Source organism: Rana temporaria, chromosome 5 (assembly GCF_905171775.1).
Source record: "Rana temporaria chromosome 5, aRanTem1.1, whole genome shotgun sequence".
Taxonomy (NCBI): Eukaryota; Metazoa; Chordata; class Amphibia; order Anura; family Ranidae; genus Rana; species Rana temporaria.
In genome coordinates, this window is record NC_053493.1 from 332,738,385 (window position 1) to 332,756,345 (window position 17,961).

Below are 17,961 nucleotides of genomic sequence, written 5' to 3' on the forward strand. Positions count from 1 at the left end.
TGACTTGGTCACCCAGGAACAGTCCAAGCAATAATGGAAACTGACGGAAACCCAATGTGAGGCACTTTAATTATGACATGATGCCTTTTTTGATGGGAGTACTGTTTCTATATTTATAGAATATATACACCATGTGCTGATGTACCAGGGTCCTGGGCTCTTTCTGGATATTTAAACCACTTTTCCTTCTTTTCCCACTCATATTTGTGGAGATCCATCTGGGCTGCTGAACCAGAAGGTCTTTTCTGACTCATCCTTATTTGTGTAAGCGAGGCAATATGTTTTGTTCATTATTGTGCGTTTACTTGGTATAAATGATTCAATTTTATGTTTTATGAATTTTTTGATCTGTTTTTAGATCTGTTTTTCCCACATCCACCACTACAATATTGTATCATCATGTAATATTTAATCTTGAGTTGTTACTAGTATTGGCATATGTTCAGCCTCGTACACACGACCGAGGAACTCGACGGGCGAAACACATCGTTTTGCTCGTCGAGTTCCTTGTTAGGCTATCGAGGAACTCGACAAGCCAATTTTCTCCATTCCCGTCAAGGAAATAAAGAACATGCTCTCTTTTTGGCTCGTCGAGTTTCTCGACAGTTTCCTCGACGAAAATGTACACACGACCGGTTTCCTCGGCAAAAAAATATCTCCCAGCAAGTTTCTTGCTGGTTTTTGCCAAGAAACTAGGTCGTGTGTATGAGGCTTTAGTGTTATGGGGGACTAGAAGCTGAATATAACCATGAAAAACAACCTAATCACACATGTAGAGCAACTCTCTTAACTGCTCGTTCCAAACTGACATACTTGGTCAAAGACTAAAAGCTGGATGTATTATGGCAACACAAGCAAACAAGCTGTAACTCAACAAACAGATAATCGCACAGAATGAAGGACACTATTCTGTGACCCACTAACTGGCAATCAAAATGGCTATATTAGGTTTAACTACAACCAAGTAATGTGAGTCTCTAAATGGCATTAAACGTTGGTAAATAAGAGCTGTACTGCCCCAATGTAAACCCTTATAATATATAATCTATAAATCACAAAATCATACATAATGATATACAATTTCATATAAAGTGCAAGTGCAATAAAAGTGCCAAAGCGCTGCAAATCTTCTTAAATTAAGTGTGATAATCCGTGCCACTCCAACACAAATCTTATTTCACTCTGTAATTGGTGCCCCGTGCCCTTCTGGGACCAACTCACCAGATGGTGTTGACCACCTAAGCTTACACTGAGCTACGGCAAAAATAGCTGGATCACAGCCTGAATGTGTGTGGCAATTTCCAAGGTTAATCTGTGCAAGACACCTCACGCCCAAACAGGAGAGGAATCAATCAGGAGAAGACTTCATTGCGTAAATCTGTTTTATTAAAATTAATTAACAGATAAAAAAATCACACCCACAATGCTAAGTGCCCAACCTGGCCCCCTCGGAATCATCTGTCAAAGCATAGTAGTTAGTCACCGCTGCTCCTGCCAGCATGGGAGCCGCAAGGCGGAAAAGGAGCGTGAACTGAAAGTAATTTGCCCCCCCTAGCCTGCCCGTCTAAATGGCATTAACCAATTCAGAGGAATATAAATGGTCCTGGTATACACCATGTGCATACAACCTCAAAAGCGGGTGGAGATAGAAAGTACATGGTGCCCAGTAATTAACATTGGCCGATTTGTAGTGGGGCCCTACTTTAGAGGGTGCACTGTTTCTTTAAGAGTATGGGTAGATGATAAGAGATAGGCTGCTAAATAGAAGAAGTCTCTATTTGGGCTTATAGTGTGTTGCATGCATTTAGGACATGTAGTTCAGCTCACAACTCCCTGGCAGGCGGTCTGCAGATTCCATAAGCTGGGTCCTGTATTCTCAAACAGGCTGTAGTCCCAGGTCCGATCCTGAAGATGTAGCAAATCTCTCTCTCATACTCAGTCTTTGAAGGCAGCTTTGGCAGACTCAGATGCAGGTCCATATTCTCTCCCTGGTGGAGGTGAGAAGGCACAGCAACAGGTCATCTTAGCTCCTCTCCTGATGGCTGTGGTCCTGACAGGCTGATAGCTGTTTTTTTCCTCTTAATTTGCCCAGTGCAGGGATTTGTGGGATTTCAAGCCTATTAGCCTGCATTGAAATGTATGGTGCACTGTTCCTTTAAGAACTCCATGGGGTTGAGTTACCAAAACTGGAGAGTCCAAGATCTGGTGCAACTCTGCATAGAAAGCAATCAGCTTCTGTTTTTTAAGGGCCATAGGAAGCCATCCCCAGGGTCTGGGCCTCTGTCCCTTTTATATCACACAGGACTGGGATATCAGACACAAGAAATCCCCAGGAAACACAATTATCCCCAACCTTCCCAACTAGGTCAGCAATAACCATAACCTTAGAAAAAAGGGGTGGAGATAAGGGCCGTCTAATGTGAGCCACCCTCACTGCGCGTAGCTGGAGAATAAATGTGAACACTAGTGATATTTATAAAATAAATGAATAAATTAATAAATATGCAAGAGCTGCTGCTTTAAAAATTATAGAATCCAAAATAGTTAATATGCAAATACAGTGATACCTATTATAAATAAGGTGCCAAATGTGATATTAAACAGCGCTCCAAAAAATAAGTGAAAATGTAAATCAACAAATATAATATTGGTACAGTGACATAGTGAAAAATAAATAAATAATCCACCCTCTAAGTGAGTCAATATATAAGTGTCCAAAAATCCGTGCAAAAATCGCATCAAAAAATACCAGGTTGGCAAATAAAGTCCATGAACTGTCTAAGTGAACAAAAAAATATATATAAATAGTTCATAAATGGAGAGCAAAGGAAAAGAAAAAATCCTTCCCGATCTTCAATAAGTGCTTTCACCACACCACAGTGACTGCGTGCTTCCACCACCCATCAGAAATGCAAACTCACCGCAACAAATGGCCTGACACTTTCGTGTTTAGGCACACAGGCTTGTTAACTGACCCCCTCAGTTTAGTTGATAGAACTCCTTCTTTTCATATAGAGTGGAGCATTCAGTTAAACAGATGGAGATCCGAAGCAAAAAGAAAACTCCAAGATAACAGCCATATGCAAATTAGAAAAAGAGAGCACAATAGTGTGATACTGTAACACAACTTTTAATAACACACTACAAATCTCCCAAAGAATGCACTCACAAAGGTAACTCTTGTTACAAGCAGTGTATAAATTCAAAAACTGACACGGTGTAAAACAAAAAATAAAGATATCCTCCAGGTGAACTAGTGGTCACAGCGGACCAACGAATAGCCCAAGTGTTACTCACAGCCCTTGTGCAGGTGTACTGGAGCCGCTGCTTAGGTAATTGAGCTGGTGGCAGATTAGACCATTCCACGTTCAAGCTTAGAAAGTTAAGGTGTGCGGTTGTGACTTCAGTAATCACTCCCCGACATGTTTCATCGAAATGATTTCTTCATGGGGTTACTTACCAGCTGTCTAGTGCCGCTTTATATAGTTGCCAGGGTCCTCCCTCCCCCCTTGTGTTGATGCGTGCCTACTGATGTTAACAAGCTGCAGCTGAGTGGACTTACGTTCCTCCCAACCATGCTAACATGCAGCTGATCCGCTCATCCAATCAGAGCAGCATCATCGTCATGACGCTGTAGCTGGCATTCTTCCAACGTGGTGGAGGCCCTCAGTGGCGACGTCGGTGTATTACACCACATCCCACTGCCTAGTATCGAATGTAATGTCTAACCCCGATGGTTAAACTGGGGTATGACACTCAACCTGCCTGCAGTGTATTCCATAATGGAGGGATGAAAACCAAATATTGCTGACTGTCAGCTTTTCGGATGTCCCTATGACCACAAGTTACCTCTAGGTCTATGCATACAGAGTATAGCAGTATAAATTCAGAAACACAGAGTACATTGGCTCTCATTATTTAAGCACAAGAGCCAGCCAATTAATGGTGTGTATAGTTATGAATGACATGTATACATATATAAAATATATATTATATAGCACTCTAAAATCTACAAACACATCTCTAGACAATAAGTGTATATACAAAATATAAATGATATTCTAAAAATTGTATATAAAAGAGTTGCATATATTGTTATCCATATTAAAAATGCATAAAAATATTAGTTAAAAGATATTAATAGGAATAAACAATATATATAAAATAATACATATATTTTTAAAAATATTAAAATTATTTAAAAACATTATATTAAAAACATTATATTAAAATGAATACTGGAAAAAGATAATAAACTGGGCCATGAGCTGTAAATGACATGTGTATAAATATACGTTAGTAAAACAAATAAATGCTCTGGTTTAGACGTAAGTGGGTGTACTACATCATCCCCATATGCATGCACTCATCAAAACTCTGATCATGACGGGTAGCCCAGTTGTTTGGCCCCCTTATATAAACATAGCTCATGATCATCCTATATATGTAAAAACGCATGTCTCAAATCTATTGCTCATAATTTAGGCATTGCTAATGAAGCAATTCACATCCAGTTCTATGTTTAGTCCCCTCGGAAAATGGCTTTTTAACAGGAAGATCCATTGAGTTTCGCGCTGCGACAGGTCTCTCACCCTATTTGAGCCTCTCCACGAAGGGTACACACAGTCAATACCGCAGAACTGAGCTAACGAGGGGTCTTGGTTATGTTTTTCTTTAAAGTGGACTGACACACTATGATACTCGAAGCCTTTCTTAATATTCGCAAGGTGTTCAGCCACTCGAATCCGCAATAACCGTTTGGTTCTCCCTACATAAAGTAGCCCACAGGGGCACCAGATCAGGTATACTACGTAAGAAGAGTTACACGTAATAAATTCTTTAATAGAAAAACTCTTCCCATCACTACTCATGACCTGTTGTTTACCCCTGTTACTTGTTCGTACAGTTCTACAGCAGATGCATTTCCTACAGGAGAAAAATCCTTTAAGATCTATTCTAAGGGCCTGTTGGTCTGGGGGATCTAAAATCTTACGAACCACCTTATCACCGAAATTAGGAGCCCTCCTGTAGATGAATCGTGGTTGACTCGGAAGAATTTCGGCAAGGTGTCTGTCCTTACCCAAGATGTGCCAGTGATTTTTAAAAATGGCCTCTACCTCCCTATATTGGGCATGAAACCCAGACAGGAATCCGCATTGGTGTTGATTATTGTTTGGCTCTTCTGCCTTCTTCTCCAAGCATTTATCTCTAGGGATAACAGCAATGTCTTCAATCATAGTATTCAAAGCTGGCTCATCATATCCCTTTTGAACAAATTTATTCTTGAGTATTTGTGCTTGTGAGAGATAGTCAGTGACATCTGAGCAGTTGCGTCAAACTCTTAAAAATTGCCCCTTAGGGATATTTTTAATCCACGCTGGATGGTGTCCACTATTAATGGACAGGTAACTGTTCCGATCAGTGGTTTTAAAATACACTTTAGTCTTTAATTTATTTCCTTCTCTTTGAATAGTCACATCCAAGAAATTGACAGTATTTCCACTGATCGTGTATTCCAGTTTAAATTATTGGAATTATTATTGAGTTCTCCCAGGAACTGGAGTGCTTCTTGTTGTGATCCTTCCCATATAAATAAAATATCGTCTATAAACCTCCGATAAAATAATAATTGGGGTCTCCGGTTATGAAAAACATGCCTGTCCTCCCACTCAGCCATAAACAGGTTGGCGAGGCTGGGGGCAAACTTAGCCCCCATAGCCACGCCAACCTGCTGGGAAAAGAAAGAGCCATCGAACCAGAAGTAGTTATGGGACATGCAGAATTCTAATACATGTCCCATAAATCTCTTCTGAATGTGCGATAAATCATCCCTCCTGCTAAGAGCCCAGTTCAATGCCAGTGCGGCATCATCATGCTGAATGATAGTATAAAGTGACGCCACGTCGGCTATCACCAAAAAGATGTCTATATCAGGCTTGATGCTCACTTTGTCCAGGGACTGTAGCAGGTCAGTGGTATCTTTCAGATATGCCTTGGTGGTCCGCACACTCAATTGAAGAAACCTATCGAGATATTCTCCCAGTCTGGCTGTAACTGATCCAATCCCGTTGACTATTGGACGAGCAGGTGGAATGGTTTCATTCTTATGGATCTTCGGCAAAGTATAGATCACCGGTATCCTGCACGCTGAAGGAGCTAAGTATTTTTTCTCTTTAAGACTTAAAGCTCCAATGTGATATCCCCAATCTACCAACGCATCAAGTTGTACCTTAAAAGGTTCAGTAGGATCTGATGGTAGTTTTTTATATGTGGAGGTATCGCTCAACATATGGGATAATTGGGTACAGTAGAACTCCTTGTCCAGGACTACCACCCCTCCCCCTTTGTCCGCTGGTCGGATCACAATATCCTTCTTATCCTCCAAAGATTCAATACCCTCTTTGATGTAACGGGGGTTAACCCCTTTTTTCAGAGGTAATTCCTCAATATCTTTGAGTACCAACTGTTTGAAGACCTCAATAAAATGATTATTGGAAATCTGGGGATTGAATAATGATTTATTCTTAAGTCCACTATCTACTTTCGTTGTCACAATGGTACTATTCATAGAAGACGTTACAGGGTGGCTCAAGAAATATTTCTTTAAATTAAGAGTCCTGATGAATTTCTGTGTGTCCATGTACACATCGAATTTGTTCATCGTTTTTCTAGGGGCACATTTTAAACCCGTATTGAGGACATTGAGCTCTTTCGGGCTCAACGCTACCTTACTCAGGTTAAATATTCCTATGCTTCCACTTCCCTCATTCGTTTTCTGGGATTGTTTCCTTCGCCCTGCCCTGCATCCCCGTCTTCTCTTTGATAGATTTCTGGTCCTCTTTGCGGAAATTTCGGAGTAGCATGCTTGTCTCCTCCCTTGTTGTTCCTGGTCTGTGGGTACCTCTTCGGCGTCCCGCCTCTCCCTCCCCTCCCCCGATGCCCTAAAAAAGGCTGTTGAGAGTAATAACCATTATGGTAATCCTCTGCCAAGGGTTGGAATCTGTTACCCATATGTCCATATTCAGGTCCTGGATAATATCCCAAAGGGGGCGGGTGATGGGGCCACTGTTGGTAATTCTGATGTGGGGGATAGTCCCACTGATCCTTCCTCCCATAAAATTGTGGAGTCCGAGGGGACTGATATTGGTGACCATATTGTTGGCCATTTCTCTCCTGCCTTGAAGGTCCAGGTGATGCCTGTTGAGAGGCATAATGATCTTTTTTACCAATATTCGTACCAATACCTCGAGCTTGATTGGATGAGCTCTGATCAAGCTTTGGTTTTTTACTATTGGTACTTTGTTTAATAGTATCCTTCTTTGCTATGACTTCCAAGGTTCTTGATGATTGTTGTGAATCCACAATGGCTTCCTCATCCATATTATTATTGGTGATTCCTGTGCTCTGCCAAGCATAAATTTTATTATTTTTAAAATCCTCAGAAATAACCATAACCTGCCTACAATCTCCTCACTCTCCCTAGTCTGGTTTATAGGATCTCCCTGGCTAGCTCCCTAAATTCTTCCCGTGCCTAATGGGTTTCCTCCTAGCATCATGGTCCACAGTTCTATATCCAAATATATCCCTAACAAAGTCGTTCTCTCATCTCTATTCCTGCGCTGTTGATCCCTAGGGAGAGAAAGAAAACTGTGTGGTTCCCACCCCCTGAAGGGGCTATTAGTCAAGCCTTCACACTCCCCTCCACTGAAAGGGTTTTTCCCCCAAAAAACAGAATTTTTATTCACAGATTAACTTACCCTATACCCATGGAGTGTTGAGTATAGGATATGGGTTGTCACTTACTGGTATGATATTGAACTTATACCTAGTGAACCTGTTTACAGTGTTGGTGGCTTCTTCAAAACCATTCCCTCCACAATTGGTTTTGTCAATTGTATGTCAGTCTCATGGGTATTGAATCTGTTTCTTAACCCTTATCTCCATGGGCTCAGATGGATCTTTTGCTTCTAAACTAAGTGATGACATACTGACTGCAGCATACCCTGTTTCCCCAAAAATAAGACCTACCCTGAAAATAAGACCTAGCGTTATTTTCCAGGAGGGCTGCAATATAAGCCCTACCCCAAAAATAAGCCCTAGTTAAAAAATGCTTGTAAAATCCTATAATCCATTATATTACAGTAGTTTATAATGTACAATGTGTGTGTTTCTGTAATAAAATTGCAGGAAAGAGAGCTCCGGCGGGTAACAGAAGTGCAGAGCGGCGCTATAACAAATGTATTTGGCACAATTATATTACAGAAACGCACACATTGTACATTATATACTACTGTAATAGAGTGGATTATAGGATTGTACAAGCATTTTAACTCAGTTCACACTGGGGATTCCTGACAGGCAGGGAGATGGTGGGGGAGAGAAGACAGCACATTACATGGTAAGACCTACCCTAAAAATAAGCCCTACTGTGTATTTTGTTGGCATAATTAATATAAGACCCGGGCTTATTTTCGGGGAAACACGGTAGGATGTACACCCTTTGGTGGTAGATAATTTTAAGAGGCTATGGGAACCAGGGGTTTGCCTCTCCTGTTCTGTGTTGGTGCCCACAAAAAAATATCTCTTGGTAGACCTCTGGGGGTCAGGAACAGACAATGGCCAGTGTTACAACGGTTGTTTGACAACCAAGGGTTTGAAGGACAGATGATTAATAGATAACCATCATAGGGTAACTTCTCTTCCCTGATGCCCCAAATCTCCAAGTCCCCACATTCTTCAGTTCTCAAAGGAGCAGGTGATTCAGGTGCTTGCTGTAGAAGTCTTGGTACAGCATAGTTACTTGAGCCCCCTAGATTTCTTCCACTATTTCAGTTTAGATGGAAGTTTCTTGGAAGTGGTGAAGGCTTCAGATACAACTGGCTAGCCTTGTATTCCTCTCTTCATTCTACGATGCCCAAGATTACACTCGGTACAGATGTCTCAAGGGCTGTTGTACATTTCTTCCCTGTACAGTGGAACCCGATGCCAAGGGAAGTGCTTTCAATTGTTTCTTTGGTGTATTCAGTAAATCTCTGCTTAAAGGTTCAAGTTTCTCCTTATTTCCACATGCATGTGTTGAGTTGGAGATAGTGGATGTGGTCAGACATCTGATTGGTTCCTTTACTTTGGAATCTCTGGAGTTTCCTGACTGCTTTGCAGGCAAAAGCTTCTGTAATGCCTTTATTACCTCCTCCATAGTATCTGTCAAACCAAAACTCCCGAACATGGAAAAAAAATAAAAATATTATTTTTAAAGAAGCATTGATTTTAATGATACTTAAAGTGAAACAATAAAACAGTGCCTGGGGGGTCCCCTTAGTCTGCCTGTAAAGTGGCACGTCTGAACAAGGTATAGAACCTGCTGCAGCCATGCCAAAATAATAAAAAATAAACCAGAACCTTAGGTCTAGTATGTATTTTGAGGGGAACCCCCATACCAAAATGTAAAATTCCATACCAAACTCTTACCTGAGCATGCAGCCTGGTAGGCCACTGACAGCTGCTGATTTATCCATTGTTAAGGACGCGGTGGCTGGCATCTCAGCCCACTATTTCACTGTGCCCTTATTGGGCAAAGCCTTGCACCTGACCAGCAGTGCATTGCTTCAGTCAATCAGGGCTTAGAATGCACTGTGCAGCGCATAGGGCATTGTGGTGTGCTCAGTCGGCAAACATCCCATTGTGCGCCCTGCAAATTCAGGTGTTCGGCAAACGGCAGAGACCACGCTGGACTGCCTCAATCAGTCCCTGGTCATGGGTGGGTGATGGAGTCGGTGAGGGAGAAGGTTTTGCTTCCAATGCTTTGTGCCCAACTTGAAAGACGGTGACAGTCAGCCCTTTTTTATGGCGCCTGGGCTGCTATCTCTGGATACGGCCTTAAGGTTGTTTCCACGTGTGAACTAGGGAAAGTAGAAAGAAAGGAGCACCCAGTGTCCAGTAAATACAAGTTTAAAGGTGAGTTTGAAAGCATTTATTGGAGATTGTAATAAATATGACAAGCCTATGCATTTTGGGGGAACAAAGACTCCCCCTTATTCAGGGCTGTTACTGTATCATAATAAATGGGGAAGAATCACAAACAGGTGTGTCTATAACACATTAGATATGTGCATTCCTGTTAGTACGAATGTTATTTTCGTATGAAAATGTTCATTTTCGTACCCGCAGAATAATGTGTACATACGAAAAAATTTAAGCACCAAAATACGAAAACGACGGGATTACGAATGAGTCGCATAACGAACAACCGCAAATACGAACGAACGATCCGACGAAAATACGACAAAACGAAAACGGCAAAAGAACGAATATGACATCTATAACAAAAGACTTGCATTCTGTATTTTGTTTGAATCCTTGTTCTGTTCGTATTTTGATTTTCAGTCGTATGTTCATATGACATCTAACAAAAGATTTTCATTCTGTATTTTGTTTGAATCCTTTTTCTGTTTGTATGTTCATATGACATCTTATAACAAAAGATTTGTATTCTGTATTCTGAATTCCTTTTTTCTGTTCGTAATTTGGTTTCAAAATACAGAATGCAAATCTTTTGTTATAAGATGTCATTTTCGTTTTTTTGAATGGACAGTGAGTGTAGTTAGTTAGTGAAGCAGCTTCTCTTTTGTGCTGAGTACAGTAGTACAGTAAAGCCAAATAAACTTTTCTGTGGATTTTCGTCTGAAGGGAGATCAAGATCATATCTAACAAGTAACGAACATGAATTAAACAGAATAACGAACCATCCCGCATGTACGAAAATAAAACGGTAACCAAAATACGAAACGATCGGAATACGAAAAAATTGCGTCGTACGAAAAACGAACGGGAACGAACAGGAAAACGGGCGTCTTACGAAAAACGAACGGGAACGAACCTACGGAACGATACGAAACGGAACAAAAAAAACGATTTTCTGTGCACATGTCTATAACACATGGATCAGACAGATGTATGTTTGAGTGTCGGCTGTGCTCGCTGAGGTGGCGTCCAAGCACCCCTGGTAGTGGGAACAGGGACTGTTGAGCAGTGGAAAGAGCAGGTTTCAGGAAGCTTTAGCAGAAAACTTGAGCTTGAAAGCACAGAGAGATCCACCGGGTAGAACTATGGAGTAGGGATGAGCCGCACCAGAACCTTCGAACGGACCGATCGTTCGTGCAAACTTTAGAACCCCATTGATGTCTGTGACGGAATTAAAATGATATCCCCGTCAAGCAGTCCCTTCTTGGCATAAAAGAAAATCACAGAATCATCCACACATGAGCCAAGGCTTAATGCTGGAACAAGACAGATTTTAATGGTATAACACACAGCTTATATGTAATTTCCAAAGCTGTTACAATGACAATCCCCGCCCCCCCTCACACTTGGGCTTCCATACAGATTATTAGGCAGACTTTTCGGAGCCGACTCTGAAAACATTTCTTTAGATAATGACATCAGTGAAGGTAATTACTAGTTGTACAGAATACATTATCTAGACGGCTTGGCCTCGCATTATAGAAGCGATAATTACCACAATGAAGCAATCAGAATAATTAACATGAGCCCCTTCTAATCACAGTAACAGTAAACACAGGGCTTCTTCACACACACAATAGATCAATTAACATTTCAACAACCTGTTAGCAGAGGAGGGAGTCACACCTGAAACCACCTTCTAACACAGCATTAACCAAGCAGGGAGAATTAAATTGAAGCATCCTTCACAATGGCCCCCCTTTTTCTCCCTGCTCCGGCAACCCGGTTGGACCTTTCCTGGTCCAGTAGGGTTGCGGGTTCAGAGCTTTTAGTCCGAGGTTAACTCCGTTTGGTGTGACAATCCATCGGCATTCCTGTTTTGCTTGCCTGGGCGATAATGAATCGTAAAGTCATAGGGCTGCAAGGCCAAGCTCTAGCGTAGCAAACGGGCGTTGTCCCCTGAAACCCGGTTAAGCCACACCAAGGGGTTGTGATCAGTGATGAGAGTGAAAGCCCGGCCATAAAGGTAAGGTGTGAGTTTTTTGAGTGCCCATACTAAGGCCAAACACTCTTTTTCAATGGTGGCGTAACTGACCTACCTTGGCAACAGTTTCCGACTCAGGTATGCCACCGGGTGCTCTCCTCCATCCTCCCCGATGTGGCTTAGTACTGCCCCCAGTCCAAACATTGAAGCATCTGTGTGGACAATAAATCTTTTGTTAGGATCTGGGGTAACCAACACCGGAGCATTAACCAGAGCAGTCTTTAGGGTTTGGAAAGCCACCTCGCATTCCGGGGACCACAGGACTTGTCGGGGTAGCTTATTTTTGGTCAAGTCGGTCAGGGGTTTGGCCAGGGCGCTATAGTCGGGTACAAAGCGTCTGTAATAGCCGTCTGTGCCCAAGAAAGCCATGACTTGTGTCTTGGTGTGGGGAGTGGGCCAATTGGCATCGGCCTCGATCTTAGCCGGCTCCGGCCGTTGCTTACCACATCCTACTCGGTGGCCCAAATATTGTACCTCCGCCATACCCAAATGACATTTGTCGGGTTTCAGGGTCAGCCCGGCCCCCTTGATCCTATCCAATACTACCCCTACGTGCTCTAGGTGCGCTTCCCATGTATCGCTGTAGATGGCGATGTCATCCAGGTAAGCGCAGGCGAAGCTCTGGAGGCCCCCAAGCAACTGATCCACCATCCGTTGGAAGGTGGCCGGGGCGTTCTTCATCCCGAACGGCATAACCCAGAATTGGTATAGGCCGAACGGGGTGATGAAGGCCGACTTGAGTCTGGCATCTTCTGCTAGGGGAATCTGCCAATATCCCTTGCATAGTTCTATTGTGGTCAGATACTTCCCTGCAGAGATACGGTCAAGCAGCTCATCCATCCGTGGCATCGGATAGGCGTCCGTAACTGTCTTGTCGTTGAGGTGCCGGTAATCTAAACAGAAGCAGGTTGTCCCATCCTTCAGAGGCACTAAGACTACCGGCGAGGCCCAAGGACTTTCTGAGGGTTCGATTACGCCTAGCCGAAGCATCTCATCTATTTCCTTCCGCATCCCTTCCCGGACTGCTTCGGGGATACGGTAAGGAGGCTGTCTCAGGGGTGTCTGTCCTGGGGTCTCCACCTTGTGTACGGCTAGGCGTGTGTATCCAGGCTCCTGAGAGAATGTGGCCTGTTTTATTTCTAGTAAGCGGCCAGCTTGAGCCCGCTCTTGCGGCTCTAGCTGTTCACCTAGCTGGACTTTCTCTATCTGGGTCATCCCTTCGCTACTGCCCAATAGATCTGGAAGGGGTAGGGTCTCTGTGTCTTCTCCTGCTGGTGCACAGATAGCGGCTACCTCCTCTGTCCGTTCCTGATAGGCCTTGAGCATGTTGATGTGAAAGGTTCGTTTCACATCTTCATCCTCGCAGCTGGCTATTGTGTAGGTAGTGTCGCATATCTGTCCTATAACTTTATAGGGGCCCTGCCAGGCGGCCTGGAGCTTGTCTGTTCGGACCGGACTTAATACCATGACCTTTTGGCCTATCTGAAAGCTCCGGTGCCTAGCCCGTCGGTCATACCATACCTTCTGGCGCTGTTGGGCCGCCTGGAGGTTCTCTCGCACTGTCCGGGCTAATTCCTCCATGCGGTCCCTCAGCTCCAGGACATAAGGTACAACCGGGGTCCCCTCAATTTCTGTTTGCCCCTCCCAGTGATCCTTGATGAGATCTAAGGGCCCCCTCACCCTCCTCCCATAGAGAAGTTCGAAGGGTGAGAATCCGGTCGATTCCTGTGGCACCTCTCGGTAGGCAAAGAGAAGGTGTGGCAGGAATCGCTCCCAATCTTTGTACACCCCCGTGAACGACTTCAACATTTGCTTTAGCGTTCCGTTGAAGCGCTCGCACAGGCCGTTAGCCTGGGGGTGGTATGGGGAGCTAGTCAGGGATATAACTCCACAGGTTTTCCATATCTGCTGGGTTACCTCGGCCGTGAATTGGGAACCTTGGTCGGACAGAACCTCCTTGGGGAAGCCTACTCGGGAAAATACTTTAACTAGGGCCTCTGCTACGGTCTCAGCCTGTATGTTAGAGAGAGCTACCGCTTCGGGGTAACGGGTGGCGTAGTCTACTATGGTGAGTATATACCGCTTGCCGGAACGGCTAGGTTGGGCCAGGGGCCCTATAATGTCCACGGCTACCCTTGTGAACGGTTCTTCAATAATGGGCATGGAAACTAGTTTAGCCTTTGGGTGGTCTCCCTTTTTACCTATACGTTGGCATACCTCGCACGTTTGACAATACGCCCTGACGTCGTCGGATACCCCAGGCCAGAAAAAGTTCTGGGTTATCCAATACCCTGTCTTGCGTATTCCCAAATGGCCTGCCAAGGGTACGTCGTGCCCAATCCTCAATAACTCCTGCCGGTACTTCCGGGGAACTACCAGCTGGCGTTTTTGCTTAGGCCCTGGGGCATTACCCTGGGTCTCGGTGAGCCTGTACAAGAGGCCTTCCTCCCAGATAAATTGTTCCTTCTCTAACCCCCCTTGGGAAGGGGAAGGGTCTCTGGTCCTCTCCTGCCCAAAGTCCTCTGGGGTGTCCCAGGGTAGGGGTTCCACAGTCAAGGGTAGGTTGGGTTGGCTTACCTGGGTCTCAGTAGGAAGCGGATGGCTCTCGGCAGCGCGACTTTGTGCTCTGGTGGTTACTGCGTGGGCCTCCTGAGCGGTAGTAGAGGCGAACGCCAAAGTCAGGGGGCCAATGTCGTTGCCCAAGATGACTTCAGAAGGTAAGTCTTTCATGACGCCCACATGAACATCGCCAGCTCCCGCACCCCAGTCCAGGTGTACCTGTGCAGTAGGAATACTGCCCCCCCTGCCACTCTCACAGCAATTGATTTCCCCCGGTTTCTCTGATGCATCAATAAGGTGTCTTTGTACCAACATGATGGTCGCCCCACTGTCTCTTAATCCCCGGGCGGTTTTTCCGTTAACCATGACCAGCTGACAATGGTGTTTCCTGTTGTCCGTAATAACAGATTGTACCATGAGGGCTTCGTAAAGGGTGCCCAATGGTTCTTCCTGACCCAGCTCCTGGAGATCCCAAGCCGAGTCTACACAATGGGCTGCTGCTGGTGGGCGGTACCCAGGTTGAGACCAATTTGACCTGGTGTTGTCATTCAGGGGGCAATTCTGCTTGAAGTGACCCAGCTGTTTGCACCGGAAGCAGCGTTGTTCGTTGTCCTCCTGGCATGGATAGCGAGGGCTAGATGTCACCGGTCTGTTAGGAGGTTGGTATCTAGCGGCTGGTGGGTGTGAGGGCGCCGTTGGTCGTGGAGGTTGTACCCGTGGTGTGACCTGGTTTGTCTTGCGAGTATCAGCATATTCATCCGCCAACTTCGCGGCCTCTGGTAGAGTCATGGGCCTGCGATCTCTCACCCAGTCTTTGACCTCCGTCTGGATATGATTGTAAAATTGCTCCAGGAGCATTAGTTGCAAAATGTCCTCTGCGGTGGTGGCCTGGCTGCTGTTAACCCAGTTAGAGGCCGACAGGGACAACTGGCATGCCCATTCCGCGTAAGAGTCTTTCGTGGTTTTGCGTGAATCCCTGAACTTCTGTCGGTGGGACTCTGGGGTAACTGCATAACGAGCCAGGAGCACTTCTTTAACCCGGGCGTAGCTATGGATATCCTGATCTGGCACGGTCCGGAAAGCATCAGAAGCTTTGCCTGACAGTTTGCCTGACAATATTGAAACCCACTCTCCTCTAGCTATTCGGTGCAGGTTACATTGTCGCTCAAAATCTGCCAGGTAGTTATCAATCTCACAGTCCTTTTCATCAAAAGCTTTAAAAGCGCTAAACGGAATCTTTCTTGCGTCTGCTGTGCTGTACTCACTGTTTGGAGAATGTGCGGCTGCTTGTTGGACTGTTGCCAGTTTTAACTGTAGTTCTGCGTCTCTTATTTGTTTATCCTTCTGTAGTTCTGCGTCTCTTACTTGTTTAGCCTCCTGTAGTTCTGCGTCTCTTATTTGTTTATCCTTCTGTAGTTCTGCCTTCGCTAACAGGTCCATCACTTTCAGCACCACATCCGCCGTTGGGTTCGGACCGAACCATGCTAGCTTCTCTCTCATTAGCTTGTTGGCTGGCGATTCCTCCTCGTGAATCACTGGTGTCTCCATCTCTTGTACTGCTGGCGTTGCTGCAACCAAGTTCTCCTGGTCTAACTCCATTAATTCTGCTATGATGACCCGCTTGGTTTTGTTGCTAGCAATCCTTCCACAAACTTCCAGTAGTTCTTTCAGTGTATTTCTTTTAAGCAGGGTGTACCAGCCTTCCATTCACTGTTCCCAGTGTCTGCTTGGAATCCTGGTGTAAAGGAGAGTAGAAGGGAAAATCCCGCAGCTGCCAACCAGTTGTGACGGAATTAAAATGATATCCCCGTCAAGCAGTCCCTTCTTGGCATAAAAGAAAATCACAGAATCATCCACACATGAGCCAAGGCTTAATGCTGGAACAAGACAGATTTTAATGGTATAACACACAGCTTATATGTAATTTCCAAAGCTGTTACAATGACAATCCCCGCCTCCCCCTCACACTGGGGCTTCCATACAGATTGTTAGGCAGACTTTTCGGAGCCGCCTCTGAAAAAAATTCTTTAGATAATGACAGTGAAGGTAATTACTAGTTGTACAGAATACATTATCTAGACGGCTTGGCCTCGCATTATAGAAGCGATAATTACCACAATGAAGCAATCAGAATAATTAACATGAGCCCCTTCTAATCACAGTAACAGTAAACACAGGGCTTCTTCACACACACAATAAATCAATTAACATTTCAACAACCTGTTAGCAGAGGAGGGAGTCACACCTGAAACCACCTTCTAACACAGCATTAACCAAGCAGGGAGAATTAAATTGAAGCATCCTTCACAAAGTCTATGGGACTCGAACATTCAAAATCAAAAGTGCTCATTTTAAAGGCTAATATGCAAGTTATTGTTGTAAAACATGTTTGAGGAACCGGGTCTTGCCCCAGGGAACATGTATCAATAGAAAAAAAAGTTTTAAAAATTGACGTTTTTTGGGAGCAGTGATTTTAATGATGCTTAAAGTGAATTTTTTTGAATAATTCCTTTACATATCGTACCTGCTGGGTGTCTATAGTATGCCTGTGAAGTGGCACGTGTTTAGAACTGTCCCTGCACAAAATGACATTACTATAAGAAAAAAGTCATTTAAAACTGCTTGCGGCTGTGATGTGAAAAAAAGTCCCAGGGGTACAATAAGTTAATCAATGCAGATGTACTGTGGAAGGCCACAGAGCCATTAAACAACCTATTGCTGGCAAATGGCATCTGTTTTGAAGGCTGGTTATGGCTGATTACTGTCAGCATGCTGCTAGAGAAACAGCTGTAATTTTGTTGGTTTTTGCTTGGTAAAAGGCTTCAATTAGTGCTGGTGTGGAAATGTTAAGGCTGATTATTGTCCTTGCCCATGGTAAACATATGGCACGATTTGCAATGGTGGTGGAACCCTCCTACACATAAATACTGCATTTCTTTGGACATATACCTATAGATGGTGGCATGACATCAGTCAGGAGTTATGCTTCTTGATTTATTCTGTGATATTTGGTGGTTCTTGGTGTGTGAGTGTAGAATAGTGATGTTGCCCTCTAAATTTTGGTAATGACAAAAAATATGAAGAAGAAGCAACATTTTTGCAACGACAATTTATTTTAGAGAAATAAACAGTTAATCTCAAAATTAAAATATATTTTTTTGGGGAAGTAACAATTGTATTATTATAATCAATGGTTGAAACTTGCATTTGGCTATCTAACTCAAATTTTCATGTTCGCAAACGCTTTTTAGCCAAGCGCTAATTTGGGAATTTACTATGGCTCTTGGTAAAAAATGAATGGGAGTTAAATTTACAGTATTTTGCATGTCTGAGCATCAGTGGCGGATAGTGCTCCCGGATTTCCCCGTACATCCACCCCCCTGCCAGGCCATCCAGGA

At 44.0% G+C, this 17,961-nt stretch overlaps 1 protein-coding gene across 3 annotated transcripts in view; it reads left to right on the forward strand.

Moving 5' to 3' along the window:
* Window positions 1-17,961, forward strand: part of TRIM55 (tripartite motif containing 55) — a 202,556-nt gene that overhangs the window by 17,459 nt on the left and 167,136 nt on the right. The gene's annotated exons all lie outside the window — the stretch shown is intronic.